Below are 20,442 nucleotides of genomic sequence, written 5' to 3' on the forward strand. Positions count from 1 at the left end.
TGCAGGGGTCAGAATGAGAGTCTGTTCAATTTACCAAAAAAAAACAAAAAAAAATGCAACAGTCATGAGCTTTAAAATGGGTGTGCTTGATGAAGCCAAAAAAAAACATGTCCCTTTTTTAGACACAGGAAGAGATCAGCCAAGAGGAGGAGGAGGCTCCCGAATGTGTCAGCCAGGAGGAGGAAGGGGTGAGTGGCAGCCAGGAGGAGGCTGGGCCGAGTGGCAGTCAGCAGGTGCCCAGGCCCAGTGGCAGCACTGTGTCACAGGTGGCTCCCCTCCAGATGCACCCACCAAAAAAACGAGGCGCATGACCCAGCTGGAGGAGGAGTCACTGCGGGTCATTAAGGAGGCAGCAGAAATCATGAGGGCCCCCCTTAACCCTGTTGAGAGCTTTGGCTCATGCATTTCACACGAACTGCAAGAAATGGAGAAGCAACAACACGGCCTGGCACAGTCTCCTCCTCCTGCTGCCACATTTTCACCACCTGCAAGGGGCCGTGGAAGGAGCCGTGGAAGGAACGCTGCAGGGAGCCGTGGAAGGAAGGCTGTAAGGAAAGTGAATTCCCTGGCTTCAAGATGATTTGCCAGAAAACTGAGGTTGTTGTAGTACCACAGCTTGGGGTCATGTATGGCATCTGCTGCTGTTTCTGATTTATGGGATTTGGGGAGCACATTGTGACCCAAATTAGAGTGACTCCTGATGTTATTGATTTTGTTGTTGATTATGGTGGAATGTGCCTTTGGTGTCCAAAGTCTGCATATATTTGTCTGATTGGGCAATTGTTGCCCTTCATGTTGCTTTTTTTTATCCAGAATAAATGGAGATTTAATTGAAGTTAAATACTTGTCTTGTGTTTTTCGGGTGAATAGCCATCAAACATTTCCGAAATACAATGTGTAATTAACACAGGATACAACCTCCTTCAGGGGGGGGGGGGGGGGGTGAAAAAAAAACATTGTTGTGATAACTTGAGAAAAAAAAAAATTCTCCACAAAAAAAATAATAATTATGTGGAGTACAAAAAAATATTTTGGAGATCTGGCTTTCTAAAAAAAAAAAAAAAACATGAGATCACAAGCAAAAAAGAAAAGAAGTCAGTATGGGAGAACTCTGTCTAAATAGCATCAGCAAAACAACGTCTTTATTCTAGCAATAGAACGAAGAAAAAAATGTGCTGCAATAAACGAGACACTCATTTTAAAAATGTAGAATGTGCCATCTCCAAAACGAACGCTAGTTTTACAAGAACGAGCGCTCCCGTCCCCTAATTTAGACTGAGCATGCGTGGATTTTTAACTGATAGTTCATGCCTACAAACTATCGGTTTTGACCTATCGGTTAGGAATCCATCGGTTAAAATTTAAAGCAAGTTGGCTTTTTTTTAACCAATGGTTAAATAACCTATGGGGCCCACACACGATCGGTTTTGACCGATGAAAACGGTCCATCAGACCATTCTCATCGGTTTAACCGATCGTGTGTACGCGGCGTTATACATTTATAATCATGATTTGGTGCTTTCATAATGCTAATTAGCTTTTCAAAACATTTCTACTTTTATATATATATTTTTTTATAACAGAGGGTCAGATTCACAAATGAGATACGACGGCGTTTCTCCTGATACTCCGTCGTATCTCTGTTTCTATCTATGCGACTGGTTCATAGAATCAGTTACGCATAGATATCCCTAAGATCCGACAGGTGTAATTGTTTTACACTGTCGGATCTTAGGATGCAGTACCGCGGCCGCCGCTGGGGGGATTTCGAGTCGTAAACCAACGTTCGGTATACAAATTAGGAGTTACGGCGGATCCACGACGGTTTTTCGCGTTCGCTACGTCGCCGCTAGTCAAGTTTTACCGTCGCAAAGTTACTTTTTTTTTGGTGCCTTAACTTTAGTCAGCAAGTGTATTGCTGTCTAAAGTATGGCCGTTGTTCCCGCGTCAAAATTAAAAATTTAACGTTGTTTGCGTAAGCCGTTCGGGAATACGGAAGTACGCTACGCGCGTCGCCGTTCAAAAAAATGACGTCACGGCGCGCAAAGCACGGCGGGAGTTAGGAAATGGAGCATGTGCAGTAGGTCCGGCACGGGAGCGCGCCTAATTTAAATGGCACACACCCATTTGAATTGGCCCGCCTTGCGCCGGAGGCCGCGGGCGTAGTTTTCATCGCAAGTGCTTGGTGAATCAGGCACTTGCAATGAAAAATTGTGGCGGTGTAACCTATCTAGGATAAGTTACGCCGCCGCGATTCTACGTGAATCTGGCCCAAAGTTCTTAGGTCACCAGATACTAAAATTATAATCACCTGTGACCTAGAATATCATAGATAATCTGAATGATTTATCAAAGATATGGATGACTATGGTACACATTGATTCTTACAACATGCATTGCAACATTGTAACATAGCATATTGAGGGGCAGATCCACAAAGGCATTACGCCAGTGTATCTATTGATACGCCACGTAATTTTAAATTTCCCGCGTCGCATCTTTGTTTTGTATCCACAAAACAAGATACAACGGCATCTCGGGTCGATCTGACAGGCGTACATCTGAGGCCTAGTACACAGGAGAGGATTTATCCACCGGACCGTTTCCACGGATAAATCCTCTCAAGGATTTTGATCCGATGGAGTGTACTCACCATCGGATCGAAATCCGCGCCGAAATCCCATCGCAATGACGTGTCGCGCCGTCGCCGCGATGATGACGCGGCTAGGTGCGGGACGCTGTCATATAAGGAATTCCACGCATGCGTCGAATCATTACGACGCATGCAGGGGATCCCTTCGGACGGATTGATCCGGTGAGTCTGTACAGACCAGCGGATCAATCCGTTGGGATGGATTCAAGCGGATAGATTTGAAAGCATGTCTTCAAATTTTTATCCACTGGAAATCCATCCCAGGGGATAAAAATCCGCGGAAACAGATCCGCTGGATCGTACACACCAGGGGATCTATCCGCTGGAGCCGGTCCATGGATCAATTCCAGCGGATGGATCCTCTCGTGTGTATGGGGCCTTAGTACGCCGTCGGATCTAAGCTGCAATTTTTCGGCGGCCGCTAGGTGGCGTTTCCGTCGAAATCCGCGTCGAGTATGCAAATTAGCTAGTTACGGCGATCCACGAACGTACGTCCGCCCGGCGCATTTTTTTTTACGTTGTTTGCGTTCAGCTTTTTCCGGCGTATAGTTAAAGCTGCTGTTATGAGGCGTACTCAATGTTAAGTATGGCCGTCCTTCCCGCATAGAAATTTGAAATTTTTACGTTGTTTCCGTAAGTCGTTCGCGAATAGGGATTTGCGTAGAATGACATCACCGTCGGAAGCATTGGCTTGTTCCGGGTTAATTTCGAGCGCATGCGCAGTTAAAAAAAAAACGTTGTTTATGTCGGGTCACAACGTATTTACATAAAACACGCCCCCATCACAGCCATTTGAATTCCGCGCCATTACGCCGCCAAAGATACACTATGCCGCCGTAACTTACGACACGGATTCTTTGTGGATTCAAAAAAATAAAATAAGTTACGGCGGAGTAGTGTATCTTAGATACGCTACGCCCGGCGCATAAATGCGCCACTGTACGAGGATCTGCCCCTATATGTCCATATCTATATAGATACATGTAGGTATTTTTCTTTTTTATGTTTCTGACTTGCATAACTTCAAATCTTTCTAACATGTGTTGGAAAGGACTTTGAGCCGCTTAAAAGGATGTTTTGAAGAAGACTCAGCTTGTCCAAACAGATCTTACTTGAGCACAATGGGCCAGATTCAGGTAGAATAGCGGCGGCGTAACGTATCGCATTTAAGTTACACCGCCGCAAGTTTTACGGGCAAGTGCTTGATTCACAAAGCACTTGCCTGTAAAGTTGGCGACGTAGCGTAATTCCCTCCGGCGCAAGCCCGCCTGATTCAAATGGGGCGTGGATCATGTAAATTAGGCGCGTTCCCACGCCGAACTTACTGCGCATGCTCCGTTTTGAAGTTTCCCGCCGTGCTTTGCGCGAAATAACGTCGCACCTAAGTAATTTTTTGAACGTCGACATGAGTTACTTCCTTTCCTATTCACGGACGACTTACGCAAAAAAAAATGTTAAATTCGACGCGGGAACGACGGCCATACTTAAACATGGCAAGTCTAAAGATAGACCAAGAAATAGCAGCTTTAACTATACGCCGGGAAAAGTCGACTAGCGACGACGTAAGAGAATGCGACGGCCGCGCGTACCTTCGTGAATCGCCGTAAAAAGCTAATTAGATTACCCGACGCGGAAAACGACGCAAACTCCACCCAGCGGGCGCCGAAGTATTACACCTACGAAGCCGTACGCCTGTCGGATCGAAGCCAAAAGCCGTCGTATCTTGGTTTGAGGATTCAAACTAAAGATACGACGCGGCAAATTTGAAAATACGACGGAGTATCAGTAGATATCAGTAGATACGCCGGCATACTTCTTCTGTGAATCTGGCCAAATGTTTTTTTTTTGCATGTGATGATAACTTATGCTGCGTACACACGATCGGAATTTCTATTGTGTGTAACCCCCTCCATATTTTTTTTATCGGAAATTCGGATGAATTCCATCAGAGTTTAGATATAGGACATGCTCTATTTTTCTCCGATGGAATTCCATCGTGATTTGGCCGGGCAATAGCCTGATCGTGTGTACGCGGCATACTATAAGTTGGCCATCTGTGAAACTTTTCATTATGGCAGGTTTTGTCTTCTTAATCTACCCAACAAAGATAAGTAAACAACTTCTTGTTTTGTGACGAAAGCTACCATTGTTCCAGCTGTCACTGTTTTATCACCTGCTTGTAAAAAGCCTTCAATAGTTGATGTATTGAAGACTTGGCAAAATATATGAAGTCACAACGTCCTTCAGTTCATCTATCTTGCTTTAACTGGTTCCAAGAGAATAATTGCAATATCATAGTTCATAGTTCTTTGAGGTCTTAAGCCTCAAACTGCTGGCAGAGCACTCTTGCCGAGTATACCGAGCGTGTGTACGAGGCTTTCAGATTTCTCGTCAAGAAAACTGCCTAAAATATTGACGCGAAAAATAGAGAACCTGCTCTCTATTTTCTCGTCATGATTCTCGGCAGTTTCCTGCCAAGAAACCCGAGACCTGAGAGTGTGTATACTTACCTGTCACTGTGGAAACCCGCGCATGCTCAAAATGACTGACGCATTTGCGGTAGCTTCCTAGGCATAGGTAGGCTGCAGCAAGATGGCCTACACACGATCGTGAAAAAAACAAAATGCTTTAGCAAAGTGCGGTGACGTACAACACGTCTGACCGCACTATAAAGGGGAAGTTCCATTTGGATGGCGCCACCCTTTGGGCTGCTTTTGCGGATTTCGTGTAAGTAAAAGTTTGGTGAGAGACAATTCGCACTTTTCAGTCTTCGTGCTTTTCAGTCTGTTACAGTGTGATGAATGTGCGATCTCCATTACAAATGCTAGTTTTACCAGAACGAGCGCTCCTGTCTCATAACTTGCTTCCAAGCATGCGTGTTTTTTCCCGTCGTTAAAACGTACACACGATCATTTTTTACGTGAAAAATAACGCAAAAATTTAGAGCATGTTCTAAATTTTTAATGTCATTTTTCACGTCATGAAAAACGGTCGTGTGTACGCGTCATTAGGGTCAGATTTGTCTGCTGCAATGTCGCAGTCCTGCTTAAAAAATAAAAATATCGCTGATCCCCGTCATTACTAATAAAAACAAAAAAAAGTCCCTAAATCATTCCCCTACTTTGTAGACACTATGGCCCAGATTCTCGTAGGAGATACAACGGCGTATCTCCAGATACGCCGTCGTATCTCTGAGTCTAAGCCGTCGTATCTTGGCGCCTGATTCAAAGAATCAGATACCCCAGAATTTGTATAAGATACGACCAGCGTAAGTCTCCTACGCCGTCGTATCTTAACTGCATATTTACGCTGGCCGCTAGGGGCGTGTACGCTGATTTACGCCTAGAAATATTTAAATCAGCTAGATACGCCAATTCACGAACGTACGCCCGGCCGTCACATTACAGATACGCCATTTACGTTAGGCTTTTCCCGGCATAAAGTTACCCCCGCTATATGAGGCGTAGATGAGGCGTACCAATGTTAATTATGGACGTCGGAACAGCGCCAAATTTTTCACGTTTTACGTCGTTTGCGTACGTCGTTCGCAAATAGGGCTGGGCGTCATTTACATTCACGTCAAAAGCATTGGCTTCTTGCGGGTTAATTTGAAGCATGCGCACTGGGATACTTTCACGGACGGCGCATGCGCCATTCGCAAAAAGCGTCATTTACGTGGGGTCACATTAAATTTACATAACACACGCCCACATCTTCCACATTTGAATTAGGCGGGCTTACGCCGGCCTATTTACACTACGCCGCCGCAACTTTGGTTTGAGAATACTGCACTTGCCTGTCAAAGTTGCGGAGACGTAACGTAAATAGGATACGTTAAGCCCGCACAAAGATGCGCGCTTCTACGTGAATCCGGGCCTATAACTTTTGTGCAAACCAATCAATATACGCTTATTGGAAATGTTTTTACCAAAAATATGAAGAAGAATGCATATTGTTTTTTACATTTTTTATTGGATTTATTATAGCAGAAAGAATTTTTTTTTTATATAAAAAACAAACTGTAAATAAAAGAAAAAACACACAAAACAAATGTTAAAGCCCCCAGTTCCCACATACATGCACATCATGCAAATGGCAGCTTCAGGTGCGGTTATGTAGGAAAACACCAATCACACCACACATATCGCTGCACACACCAGAGGGAGAGGAATGACTCTAGGGACATCATTCATGGAGAACTTCTTATGCCGCGTACACACCACCGCTTTTCATGGCAGTGAAAGAAACAACATAAGCAATGTAGCCCCCCCCAGTACACCCCCTGTTCCCCCCCACTACACCCCTGTTCCCCCCCACTACATACTGTCCATCTCAAGCCCCCAACTGTCTCAAGCTTGTCAAACCCACTACCCCCCCCCCTTAGATCACAGATAGCGAGTACTTCTCCCCCCACGGATGAAAGATATGAGATAAATATAAAGTGGGGGGGGGGATTTCACCAATAGCTGAGATGATGATTGCAGAGATATGTGACTTCAGAGCTATTCAGGATTCTCCTAATTCAGAGGAACAGACGATGGTGATAAATTAGGGTGTGAATAGTCAGCTCTTGGGTCTAGGATTGAAGGAACTGACACCTGGTTGGTAATGACCCCCCTGACAGGCTTGTGTACAGACAATAGAGGGTCACTGTCACCTCACCGGACCCTTCATCTGTAGAATCAGAGGGGGGAGGGGTGTCATCTCAGATGGGGGGCAGAAGGCCGTTTACTGTGTCCGGTGTACAGAATCCCTGAGAGCCACAATGCGGTTGTATGGAGTCTAATGATCGGCAGATTGTAATCCAGCAGATCTGTCAGACAGAGATCTGTGTGTGTATGGTGTCCTTGCAGACCAGGCAGAGGAGAAATCTTTACAGAACACAGCTCTTTATTGTGATTTGTTCGTTTTTTGGTTACCGGTTTGCGCGGGTTTGGAACCTTCAGTTCCCATATTTTCGTTCAGAGGAGAAATCGCCATGTGGTAAAAATCGATCGTAAGTCCTGTGTGTGGTGTGGGGTGTACATGGGGAGTGGGGAGAGGGAGTAACACAAGGATTCTAGCTTGTAGGGGAGTCTGAGGACCCCCAGAAGTGTGTGCTGATTACTAGACCGATCCTCAACCCTTATGCCGCGTACACATGATCGGAATTTGACTGACTTTTTCCATTGGAAATTCCGATCGTGTGTAGCCCCATCAGAGTTTTTTCATCAGGAATTCCAATGAATTCCATCAGAGTTTAGATATAGAACGTGTTCTCTTTTTCTCCAATGGAATTCCGGTGTGATTTGGCCGGGCAAAAGCCAGATCGTGTGTACGCGGCATTAGAGTTCAGATTGTATGTAAGATTTGTATCTGCCTGTGTGTGGTCAGCCAGATAGATATGGGCGGAGTCTCCCTCTAGTGGTGGTCAGCGGTATTGCAGGCTGTACCAAGTCTATCACAGCTGGTATTACTGACTAACAATAATCTCGCTCTCCTTCCCTCCTCCACCAAACAAGGTCCTTGCCTCTGTTATCTTACTCTCACTGCCCGCCCACCTCTGACATCATCTTCCCAATTTTACGGCTGAGGTTGTGGGCTTGATCGGTCATCCTTTCCTTACCACTGCTGGCTCTGTGACCGTGGGACCTGTAGACTCGATGTCCGCCAGTGTCCCGCGATCGTGTCACGGAGTGGCAGAACAGGGAGATGCCTGTGTAAACAAGACATTTCCCGGTTCTGCCTAGTGACAGAACAGTGATCTACTCCTCCCTGTCATCGGGAGAAGTAATCACTGTCATGTCACTTGTAGCCCAGCCCCCTCACTTAGTGTTGTGGCACCAGCACCACCACCGGCCCAATCTTTCTGCCCCTGTTCAACAGAGGCATGTAATTACAATTATTGATTCAATATTTCACAGCAGGGCCCATTCCTGCGCCCAGCAAGAGTAATTGTGAGGGTTTAAAGTGTTGTGGCAGCACCAACACCTAAGGCTCAAATTTCTGCAGAGTATATAGGACAGGCCCCTACTTTCAAACATCCGACTTACAAACGGAAGGAGACAACAGGAAGTGAGAGGAAATCTACCCCTAGGAAGGGAAACTCTTCTGTAAGAGGCATCTCCTGTCCACTAGGGATGAGCCGAACACCCCCCTGTTCGGTTCGCACCAGAACTTGCGAACACACCAAATGTTCGTGTGAACTTTAGAACCCTGTTAAAGTCTATGGGACTCGAACATTTGAAATCTAAAGTGCTAATTTTTAAGGCTAATATGCAATTTATTGTCCTAAAAAGTGTTTGGGGACCCGGGTCCTGTCCCAGGGGACATGTATCAATGCAATTTTTTTTTTAACTAAATTTTTTTCGGGAGCAGTGAATTTAATAATGCTAAAAGTGAAACAATTAAAGTGTAATATTCTTTTAAATTTCGTACCTGGGGGGTGTAAAGTCAGCATGTGAAAAAGCGCATGTTTCCCGTACTTAGAACTGTCCCTGCACAAAGTGTCATTTCTGAAAGAGAAAAAGGCATTTAAACCGGACTTGCGGCTATAAAGAATTGTCGGCTCCCAGCAATTCAGAGAGGATTAATTCATAAAAATGTTTTAAATAAAAACGTCAATTTAAAAAAAAAATGACGTGGAGTTCCCCCAAAAATCCACACCAGACCCCTTAACCCGAGCACTTTTACCTGGCCGGCCGCAGAAAAGAGGGGGGGACAGACTGTGGCCCCCCTATCCTGAACCGTACCAGGCCACATGCCCTCAACATTGGGAGGAGGACCCCATATTGATGGGGACAAGGGTCTCATCCCCACAACCCTTGCCCGGTGGTTGTGGGGGTCTGCGGGCGGGGGGGCTTATCAGAATCTGGAAGACCCCTTTAATAAAGGGGACCCCCAGATCCTGGCCCCTCTATGTGAATTGGTAATGGGGTACATTGTACGTTGTAAAAAACACACACACCAAAGAAAAAAGTCCCTTATTGATAAAAAAAAAGAAAAAAAATCCAGCGGTGATAATCCACTCGGTCCCGGCTCCCTGCTCCAACGTTGTCTGTATCCAGCGACAGGTGATCTCCTCTCCGGTCCAGCGATGAGAAGATCGTCCGGGATCCAGAGCGTAGCATCGCCGGCCTCCTCTCTCCGCTGGACACAGCCCGGAGAATGAAGCTGCTAAAGCTGTGACATTTCTTTTATTGGTGAGGCGGGGCCACCCGTCATGTGACCCCGTCCCCCTCTGACGCACCCTCTGCTATGTCACTGGGGAAGCCTGGCTTCCGCCTTGCGTCAAAGGGGGCGGGGTCACGTGACGGGTGGCCCTGCCTCACCAATAAAAGAAATGTAACAGCTTCAGCAGCGTCATTCGCCGGGCTGTGTCCAGCGGAGAGAGGAGGCGGGTGATGCTGCGCTTTGAAGATCTTCTCATTGCTGGACAGGAGAGGAGATCACCCGTCGCTGGATACAGACAACGTTGGAGCAGGGAGCCGGACCGAGTGGATTACCACCGCTGGATTTATTTTTTTATTTTTTTATTAATAAAGGACTTTTTTCTACGGTGTCTGTGTTTTTTACAACTATTTACACTTCCTTCGTGAAATGGTAGGGGGTACAATGTACCCCATTACCAATTCACATAGGGGGGGCAGGATCTGGGGGTCCCCTTTGTTAAAGGGGTCTTCCAGATTCTGATAAGCCCCCCGCCCGCAGACCCCCACAACCACCGGGCAAGGGTTGTGGGGATGAGGTCCTTGTCCCCATCAACATGGGGACATCTTCCCCATGTTGAGGGCATGTGGCCTGGTGCGGTTCAGGAGAGGGGGGGCGCACTCTGTCCCCCCTCTTTTCTGCGGCCGACCAGGTTAACGTGCTCGGATAAGGGGTCTGTTGTGGATTTTGGGGGAACTCCACGCCATTTAAAAAAAACATTTGGGGGTGGAGTTCCCCTTAAAATCCACACCAGACGTTAAGGGCCTGGTAATGGAATTTGGGGGGACCACACACTTTTTTTTTTATGAATGAATTCTCTCTGAATTGCCGGAGCCGACAATTCATTATAGCCGCGAGTATGGTTTTAAATGTCTTTTTTTCTTTCAGAAATGGCACTTTGTGCAGGGACAGTTCTATGTACGGGAAACATGCGCTTTTTCACATGCTGACTTTACACCCACCCTAGGTACGAAATTTAAAGGAATATTTCACTTTTATTGTTTCACTTTTAGCATTATTAAATTCACTGCTCCCGAAAAAACTTTTTTTGCATTGATACATGTCCCCTGGGACAGGACCCGGGTCCCCAAACACTTTTTAGGACAATAACTTGCATATTAGCTTTTAAAATTAACACTTTAGATTTCTCCCATAGACTTTAACAGGGTGTTCCGCGGTTTTTCGAATTTGCCGCGAACACCTCAAATTGTTCGTTGTTCGCCGAACAGGCAATGTTCGAGTTCAACATGAGTTCGACTCGAACTCGAAGCTCATCCCTACTGTCCACTGATGCTTTATCACCAATAGAGTTGAGCGGACACCTGGATGTTCGGGTTCGGGTCCGAACCCGAACTTTAAAAAAAAAGTTTGGGTTCGGGAACCCGAACCCGAACTCCGAACCCCATTGTAGTCAATGGGACATGGACTTTCAGAAAAAAAAAATGTGCGGAGGTCCCCGCAAATTCAATAACCAGACCCTTTAGGTCTGGTATGGATATTAAGGGGAACCCCGCCATCAATTTAAAAAAAAAATGACGTGCGGTTCCCCGTAAATATCCATAACCAGACCCATTATCCGAGCACGTTGACCTGGCCGGCCGCAGAAAAGAGGGGGGGACAGAGTGCGGCCCCCCCCTCTCCTGAACCGCACCAGGCTACATGCCCTCAACATGGGGAGGATGTCCCCATGTTGATGGGGACAAGGGTCTCATCCCCACAACCCTTGCCCGGTGGTTGTGGGGGTCTGCGGGCGGGAGGTTTATCAGAATCTGGAAGACCCCTTTAACAAAGGGGACCCCCAGATCCTGACCCCCCCTGTGTGAAATGGTAATGGGGTACACTGTACCTCTACCATTTCACGAAGGAAGTGAAAAGTATTGTAAAAAAAAACACTGACACCATAGAATAAAGTCCTTTATTAAAAAAAAAAAAAAACTCCAGCGCTGAAAAATCCACTCGTTCCCGGCTTCCAGCGTTGTCCTGATCCTGCGACGGTGATCTCCCGCGATGAGAAGATCCTGCGGCGTCCGTGTCATCTTCTATCCATCGCTGAGAAGATCCATCCGGAGCGCAGCATCCCCGACCTCCTCATTGCCGGACACAGCCCAGCGGAATGACGCGCTGGGGCTGTGACATTACATATATAGAGGAGGCAGGGGCACCCGTCACGTGACCCCGCCCCCTCTGACGTACCCTCTGCTACGTCACTGGGGAAGCCCAAAAAGAGGGAAGACTATGGGCGTCCCCAGTGACGTAGCAGAGGTACGTCAGAGGGGGCGGGGTCACGTGACGGGTGCCCCTGCCTCCTCTATATATGTAATGTCACAGCCCTATCGCGTCATTCCGCTGGGCTGTGTCCGGCGATGAGGAGGTCGGGGATGCTGCTGCGCTCCGGATGGATCTTCTCAGCGATGGATCGAAGATGACACGGACGCCGCAGGATCTTCTCATCGCGGGAGATCACCGTCGCAGGATCAGGACAACGCTGGAAGACGGGAACGAGTGGATTTTTCAGCACTGGAGTTTTTTTTTTTTTTTAATAAAGGACTTTATTCTATGGTGTCAGTGTGTGTTTTTTTTACAATACTTTTCACTTCCTTCGTGAAATGGTAGAGGTACAGTGTACCCCATTACCATTTCACACAGGGGGGGGGGGTCAGGATCTGGGGGTCCCCTTTGTTAAAGGGGTCTTCCAGATTCTGATAAACCTCCCGCCCGCAGACCCCCACAACCACCGGGCAAGGGTTGTGGGGATGAGACCCTTGTACCCATCAACATGGGGACATCCTTCCCATGTTGAGGGCATGTGGCCTGGTGCGGTTCAGGAGAGGGGGGGGCCGCACTCTGTCCCCCCCTCTTTTCTGCGGCCGGCCAGGTCAACGTGCTCGGATAATGGGTCTGGTTATGGATATTTACGGGGAACCGCACATCATTTTTGTTTTAAATTGACGGCGGGGTTCCCCTGAATATCCATACCAGACCTAAAGGGTCTGGTTATTGAATTTGCGGGGACCTCCGCACATTTTTTTTTTTCCCGAACTCCGATTCCGGACCCAAACTTTTTTCAATTATTCGGGTCCGGGTTCGGGAAAAACCCAAAGTCCGTACCGAACCCGAACTTTACAGTTCGGGTTCGCTCAACCCTAATCACCAATCCTTGTTTAACAAATTTTGTTTTTTTTCAAAACACCATTGTCATTGGGACAGAAAGTGAGGTGAAATCTTCTGAACAGATGCACACAGACAGCAAAACAAATGTTACAGGGGTGATAACCCTGCTCTATGTTTTCCAAAAAGCTTAAAATAGATAAAAAAAAAGTACCAATTCAAAATTACAAACAGATTCTATTTAACAACAAACCTACAGTCCTTGTCTTGTTTGCACTGCCTGTACTGCTGTTCAGAGTATATAGGGCCTGGGGGCCCCACGCCTTTCCTTTTTTTAAGTTGGGTGCGGGGTTCCCCTTAATATCCATACAAGACCCAAATGGGCTGGGGAGTACCCATGCCGTTTTTCTCAATGATTTTCATCCATATTGCAGGGACCAGACGTTACATTAAAGCCGCAAGCAGTTTTAAATGACTTTTATTCCTTTAGAAATGTAATTTTGTGCCGGGACTGTTATGAACACGGGAAACACGCGCCACTTTACAGGCATACTATAGACCCCCCCCCAGGCACGATATTTAAAGGAATATTTCACTTTTATTTTTTCACTTTAAGCATTATTAAAATCACTGCTCCCGAAAAAAATGTCAGTTTTTAGAACTTTCTTTTTTTTTGCAGGACCCGGGTCCCCAAACCCTTTTAGGACAATAACTTGCATATTAGCCTTTAAAAATTACACTTTTGATTTCTCATGTTCGAGTCCCATAGACTTTAACGGTGTTCGAAAGTTTGCGTGAACTTTCGGTCCGTTCTGGATGTGAACCAAACCGGGGGGTGTGCGGCTCATCCCTAATGGGGACAGGCTGGCAGGTGATGGGCACTGATTGGAAGCTCATTGGCACCTTTTGATGGGGGCTGTGCTGATAATCAATGTGCTGATTATCAGCGCAGACCCCCTCTAACAATAAGAGCTGCCGATCGTCTCTCCCTGTCAGCGTGAACCGAGGAGAGATGTTTATCGGCACTTCCTGGTTCAGGTGATGATCGGCTTCTCAGGTGGCAGTTCCTGTGATTGTGTCTCCCTCCCCTCAGGGGCATTGCTTTAGGACGTCCTATTTAGTCATTATTATGGTTGCTCTGTGTCCCGTGATGTACAATAAAGAAATGTGGATTTTCCGTCATACCTGTAAAATCCTTTACTTGGAGCACATCACATGACACAGAGGTCCCTCCTATTTTTTGGGGACATTCATTGCTTTGCTACAAAACTGAGGTCCTTCCTGTGTAGGAGGGGTTATATAGGGGGGGACTTCCTGTTTGACTATCTGCCAGTGTCCATCCACCTATAGGTGGCATATAACCCATATAGTCATTATTATGGTTGCTCTGTGTCCTGTGCAGTGGCACGTCCATAAGGGGCGCACGGGCGCCGCCCCCTCTCTCCTGACACCCCTCTATCACCATAGATAGATCCATGCACTGAATGGATCTATCTATGGTCGCCGTTGCCACCCTCCTATTCAGGTGCCCGCCCCCTTTTTGGGCACCTGGAGCCTGAATTACAGCAGTGGGGTCTTTTTTTGGAAGCGCCTGATTAGAGGCGTAGGCTCTATAATGCGGCCAAAAAGGTGAACAGCGGGCGCCATGCTGGGCACTCACAGTTTACTCACTGTTGTGTTAGGAAAGTGAATATTCATTTGCTTTCCTAACACTGAACCACCTCTCAACCAATCAGGCGCTTGGGTCTGTAACCTGTCACCTAATTGGCTGAAACGACAGGCGCTGTGATAGGACGCTTACCAGGCGTCCAATCATAGCAGAGAACAGGAGCATGGAAAATACTGCTATGACCCGCTGCCCCATCGAGACAGGTAAGTGCTGGGCGGGTGGGGCATGCACACTGGCAGCAATTTATGGGGCACAGCGTCAGCATTTGTTGGGCACAGTGGCAGCAATTTATGGGGCACAGCGTCAGCATTTGATGGGCACAGTGGCAGCAATTTATGGGGCACAGCGTCGGCATTTGATGGGCACAGTGGCAGCAATTTATGGGGCACAGCATCGGCATTTGATGGGCACAGTGGCTGCGTTTAATGGAAACAGTGGCTGCAATTGATTTTGAGCACCAGCTACCACTTGTCCGTGATGTACTCCAAGAAAAGGATTTTATATGTAAGTATGATGGAAAAATCCTAATCTCCTCTACTGGGTGATTCGTGCCAACAGTAGCTTGGAAAAGACCCTGGGTGAAATTGTTACACCGAATGGCAGGGAGATGAATTAATAATGGAGTTGACCTGCTGGGAACCTCAAAAACATTTGAAAGTGTTGAGCTATAGGAATGTAGAAGTACGGATCCTTCAGATCTAAGGAGCCAGTCTCATCCAGAGATCTCAGTTATGTGTTATGTAGTCTCACTTCTCTAGTCGCAATGTACTGATCGCATACAGTGCTTATCAATGGCAAATTTCCCACTGCTGCCTCGGCTCACAGTCCAATTGTTTTTCTTCTTTATGTTTTTTATTAAATAATTATATTTTTGTATTCTTTCACCATTATATTTCTATTTTAGTTGTTCCCCAACAGTTAAGAATGGATTCCCAATTAGGAATGTGCTTTGTCCTTTTACTGGGGTCTTTTACACTTCTTTTCTTCTTTTCCCTTTTTTTTGGTTTATCTGATTTTTGTTTTTTATCTTTTTTTATACTTTTCAGCCATTTAGACACAGCGCCATCTGGTGTCTGCTCTCCATACTGCACCCTCTGTAATAATCAGCTCTGTTACTTTAGTGATCCTCCCTATTGGCTAGATTCAGGTAGCCCCGCACAACCTTAAGGCGGTGTAGCGTATCAAATTTACGCTACGCCGCCATAAGTCAGAGAGGCAAGTACTGTATTCTCAAAGTACTTGCCTCCTAACTTACGGCGGCGTATCGTAAATGCGGCGGACGCAAGCGCGCCTAATTCAAATTTGGCTGAGGGGGCGTGTTTTATGTTAATAGAGCTTGACCTGACGTGATTGAAGTTTTTTTGGAACGGTGCATGCGCCATCCGCCTACATTTCCCAGTGTGCATTGTGGCAACGTACGCAGCACGGGCCTATTGATTTCGACGTGGACGTAAATGACGTAAATCCCTATTCACGGACGACTTACGGAAACGACGTAAAATTTTTGAATTTCTAAGCGGGAACGACGGCCATACTTAACATTACTATTCCAACTATTTGATGGAATAACTTTAGGCCTGATAAAGCGTTACGTAAACGGCGTATCTGTAATGCGTCGGCCGGGCGTATGTTCGTGAATAGGCGTATCTAGTGATTTACATATTCTACACCGACCGCAATGGAAGGGCCACCTAGCGGGCAGCCCAAATATTGCACCCTAAGATAGCGCGGTGCACGCTGTCGTATCTTAAATAGGTTTAAGTGTATCTCTGTTTGAGAATACACTTAAACTTAGGTGGGCGCAGATTCCCAGTTAGGTCGGCGTATCTACTGATACACCGACCTAACTCTACCTGAATCTAGCTATATAAGTCCACACTTTGGGCCTGATTCACAAAAGGGATACGACGGCGTATCTGCTGATTTTCTATCTTTGGAACTGATCCACAGAATCAGTTTCTCATAGTTAGAGAGAAGATCCGACATGTGTAAGGGACTTACACTGCCGGATCTTAGGATGCAGTACCGCATCCGACGCTGGGGGCATTTTGCGTCGAAATGCCGCCTCGGGTATGCAAATTAGCACTTACCGAGATCCACAAAGCTTTTCAGCTTCGTTTTTTCTCCGTAAGTTTCAGTTTGCAATAGTAACTTTAGGGCTGCTTTTAAAAAGTGTAAAGTTAGTACACCATGTAAAAGCAGACCCTTCTGTCCAGCGACGCGTTTTTTTTTTTTGTTTTAAAAAAAAATTTCTCGCCGTATCTTTTTTTTTTTCCCCGACGCAACTTTATTGACCCGGCGCGATCCACAAAGCTTGTCGTAATGTAATTTCGCGCTATGCACGTCGGGAAAATGACGTCACGAGCATGCGCAGTACGGCCGGCGCGGGAGCGAGCCTCATTTAAATGGGAATCGCCCCCATTTGAAGAGGAACGCCTTGCGCTGGCGGAATTTAAGTTACACAGCCGAAAATTTCTAGGTAAGTGTTTTGCGGATCGGGCACTTAGGTAGAAATTTTAAGGCAGTGTAACTTAAATGGAAATTTCTAAGTTACGCCGCCTCTTTGTGGATTACCCCCTCTGTCTCTGTTGGTCACCCTGATAAATAAGGTAGCCATGCTCTGTAAACATTGATGAAGCTTTTTGCTGATCTGGGACTTCAGAATCTACTTCCCGGTATTGGTGTCCTCTTCATTGCTGGACATTAAGGCCGTGTTCACATACATGTATGTGAATTGGACTCTGGTCCGGCCGCAACTGGAGTATGCTGTCCTGTTCTGGGCACCAGTCCTCAGGAAGGATATACTGGAAATGGAGAGAGTAATACCATTAGGAGTGAACATTCTGTATATCTTCTCATCTTGGTATTATGAGTATGTATGCATGTGGAGGACTACAAATCCCAGCATGTCCTGTATACATTGTATATTATGCACAGGGACTACAAATCCCAGCATGTCCTGTTCTCCTAGCATCAAACCATAAACAGCTGGTAATATCCCCAATACATACACTAAAAAACCCTGGGTCTCCTCACAACCCTGAAATGACGTAGCATTTGTGTGCGTAACTCCGCCTTAAGCTTTTTGTCAATGGATTTTCGCCTCAGATGACGTCCATTGACGAAAAGCTTAAGGCGGAGTTATGCACACGCATGCTATGTCATTTCTGGGTTGTGAGGCGATTGGGTGGAACGCAGCTTGGGACGCATGCTGCTTATCCCGGCCTCCGACACGCTCATTCAACCCAGGGTTTCTTAGTGTATGTATTGGGCATATTACCAGCTGATATCAGCTGTTTACGGTTTTGATGTTGGAATACCTCTTGGCTACATTTTTTTTATTTATTTTTTTAATTAACGTTTTGGTACTACACTATTGGAGCCCTTGTCTCTTCCTATGAGGATTCATTGCTGAGGAACTGTTACCATCATACCAGCCTCGCTCAGGGAACTTGGGAATGTAGAATATTATCTAGCGGGAAGGTCGGAGTTGAGCTGACGGGGCGAAGCTTCAGGACTCCAGCAGTTTCAGACACTACATGCCATTTACCCCTGTAGGGGTAATGACCAGGGCCGCTGATAGAAATCATGGGGCCCCGTACAGCCTACCTGACAGGGCCCCCTTCAGCTCCACCCCTGGTCCCGCCTTTAGCTCCACCCCTGGCCCCGCCTTGAAACTGTCTCTGCAGCACGTTACGGGATTGGCGGCATTGGTAGGCACCTGGAGCAGAGAACCGGGGGGGGGGGGCTGCCGTCTGAAATTGAGAAGCGGGAGGGGGGGGGGGCTGCCGCAAATTGAGAAGCGGAGGGTGGCCCTTTACAAATTATTAATAAAAATGAAAAATGAAAAAATAAAAAAATCCACATGGAGACCTCATGAGCCCTTTAATATATATATATATGGAATAAAATGAAATAAAATATGAAAAAAACAAAAGAATTTATAAAAAAAGGGGGATTGCCATCTGGGGCCCTAGGGACCTTTAATAATAATAATTAAAATATATATATATATGAAATAAAAAAAATATATAAAAATGTATTTATTTTTTTATTAAAAAAAGGGGTGTTTTCATCCCGGGCCCTGGGGATCTCCGGGCCCCTGGGGACCCCCGTACCCCTAAGAAAAAAAAATTGTCCCTTTAATAAAAAATAAAAAAATATATATTAGAAAAAAAAATATTTTTTTATAAAAAAAAGGGGGGTTGCCATCCAGGGCCCTGGGGGCCTTCGGACCCCTGGGGACCCCGGACCTCTAAAAAAAAAAATGGCCCTTTAATAAAAATTAAAATAAAAATATATTAAAAAAAATATATATATTTTTTATAAAAAATAAATAAAAAAAGGGGAGTTGTCATCTGGGACCCTGTGGGCCTCCGGACCCCTAAAAAAAAAAATGGCCCTTTAATAAAAATTAAAATAAATATATATTAAAAAAAATATATATATTTTTTATAAAAAATAAATAAAAAAAAGGGGAGTTGTCATCTGGGACCATGTGGGTCTCCGGGCCCCTGGGGACCTCCAGACCCCTAAAAAAAAAAATGGCCCTTTAATAAAAATTCAAATAAAAATATATTTAAAAAAAAAATATTTTTTTAATAAAAAATAAATAAAAACAAGGGGAGTTGTCATCTGGGACCCTGGGGACCTCCGGACCCCTAAAAAAAAAAAAAAAAAATTTTTACAACCTACAACAGGGCCAGCTGTACTGGCTTATCAGCGGCCCTGGTAATGACATCTGGTGAGTGGGGACCCAGGCGGGGGAGTATGCAAGTCACCAGATTACCTGCTTCTACTACGCCAAGTCAGTTTTTCACGGAGAATGAACTTGTCATGCATACTTTTTTAATCGACTAACTTAGCATTTTTTGGGGTTTTCTCTGTTACATAATAATTTAGCTGGACTGTACTTTATACAATATTTCTATGCACTATTATTGGACTATTCACACATAACTATATTTTTTTATATCATCTTATATGCATGTTTTCCCTTTTTTTTTTTTTTTTCGTGGTAAACTGACCGGTCAATTGCTTATTGTAATCATATTGTAATCAACTTGTGTTCATACGCTTTTTTCTTTTTTGACTTCTGGTCATTGCATATAGAGGCTTCACTGCACAGATTATTTATGCACAGCTTTATGGTATATTACTTACTATTCACTTATTGCCCTTAGAAGTTTTTTATATTGGAAGATCTCCTCAGGGACAGGTTTTATAAGTTACAAGTATTTCTATCACATTAGTGGGTCTCCCCCACTGTCAGGTACCCCAGGTAGCGGCAACACCCCACCTGTGCTTTTCATATCAAGCAAAAGTTATAGGCCCAGATTCTTGTAGAATGGCGTAAAACTGGGCAGGCGTAACGTATCTGATTTACGTTACGCCGCCGCAAGTTTTACAGGCAAGTGCTTTATTCTCAAAGAACTTGCCTGTAAAGTTGTGGCGGCGTAGCGTAAATCACCTGGCGCAAGCCCGCCTAATTCAAATTAGCCGGGTAGGGGGGCGTGGAGCATTTAAATTAAGCGCGTTCCCGCGCCGAACGTACTGTGCATGCGCAGTCCGAAGAATATCCCAGGGTGCATTGCTCCAAATGATGTCACAAGGATGTCATTGGTTTCGACGTGAACGTAAATGGCGTCCAGCCCCATTCACGGACGACTTACGCAAACAGCGTAAATTTTCAAATTTTGACGCGGGAACGACGGCCATACTTAACATTGGCTGCGCCTCATATACCCAGGGGCAACTTTACGCCGGGACAAGCCTAACGTAAACGTTGTAACTTCACTGCGTCGGCCGCATGTACGTTCGGGAA

The 20,442-nt window shown here is 45.8% G+C and overlaps 1 protein-coding gene across 1 annotated transcript in view; it reads right to left on the minus strand.

Annotated features, from left to right (window-relative positions):
• LOC120921534 (zinc finger protein 850-like) overlaps positions 1–20,442 on the minus strand; it is a 260,049-nt gene that overhangs the window by 199,041 nt on the left and 40,566 nt on the right. The gene's annotated exons all lie outside the window — the stretch shown is intronic.

This window comes from Rana temporaria, assembly GCF_905171775.1.
Source record: "Rana temporaria chromosome 2 unlocalized genomic scaffold, aRanTem1.1 chr2a, whole genome shotgun sequence".
NCBI classification, from domain to species: Eukaryota; Metazoa; Chordata; class Amphibia; order Anura; family Ranidae; genus Rana; species Rana temporaria.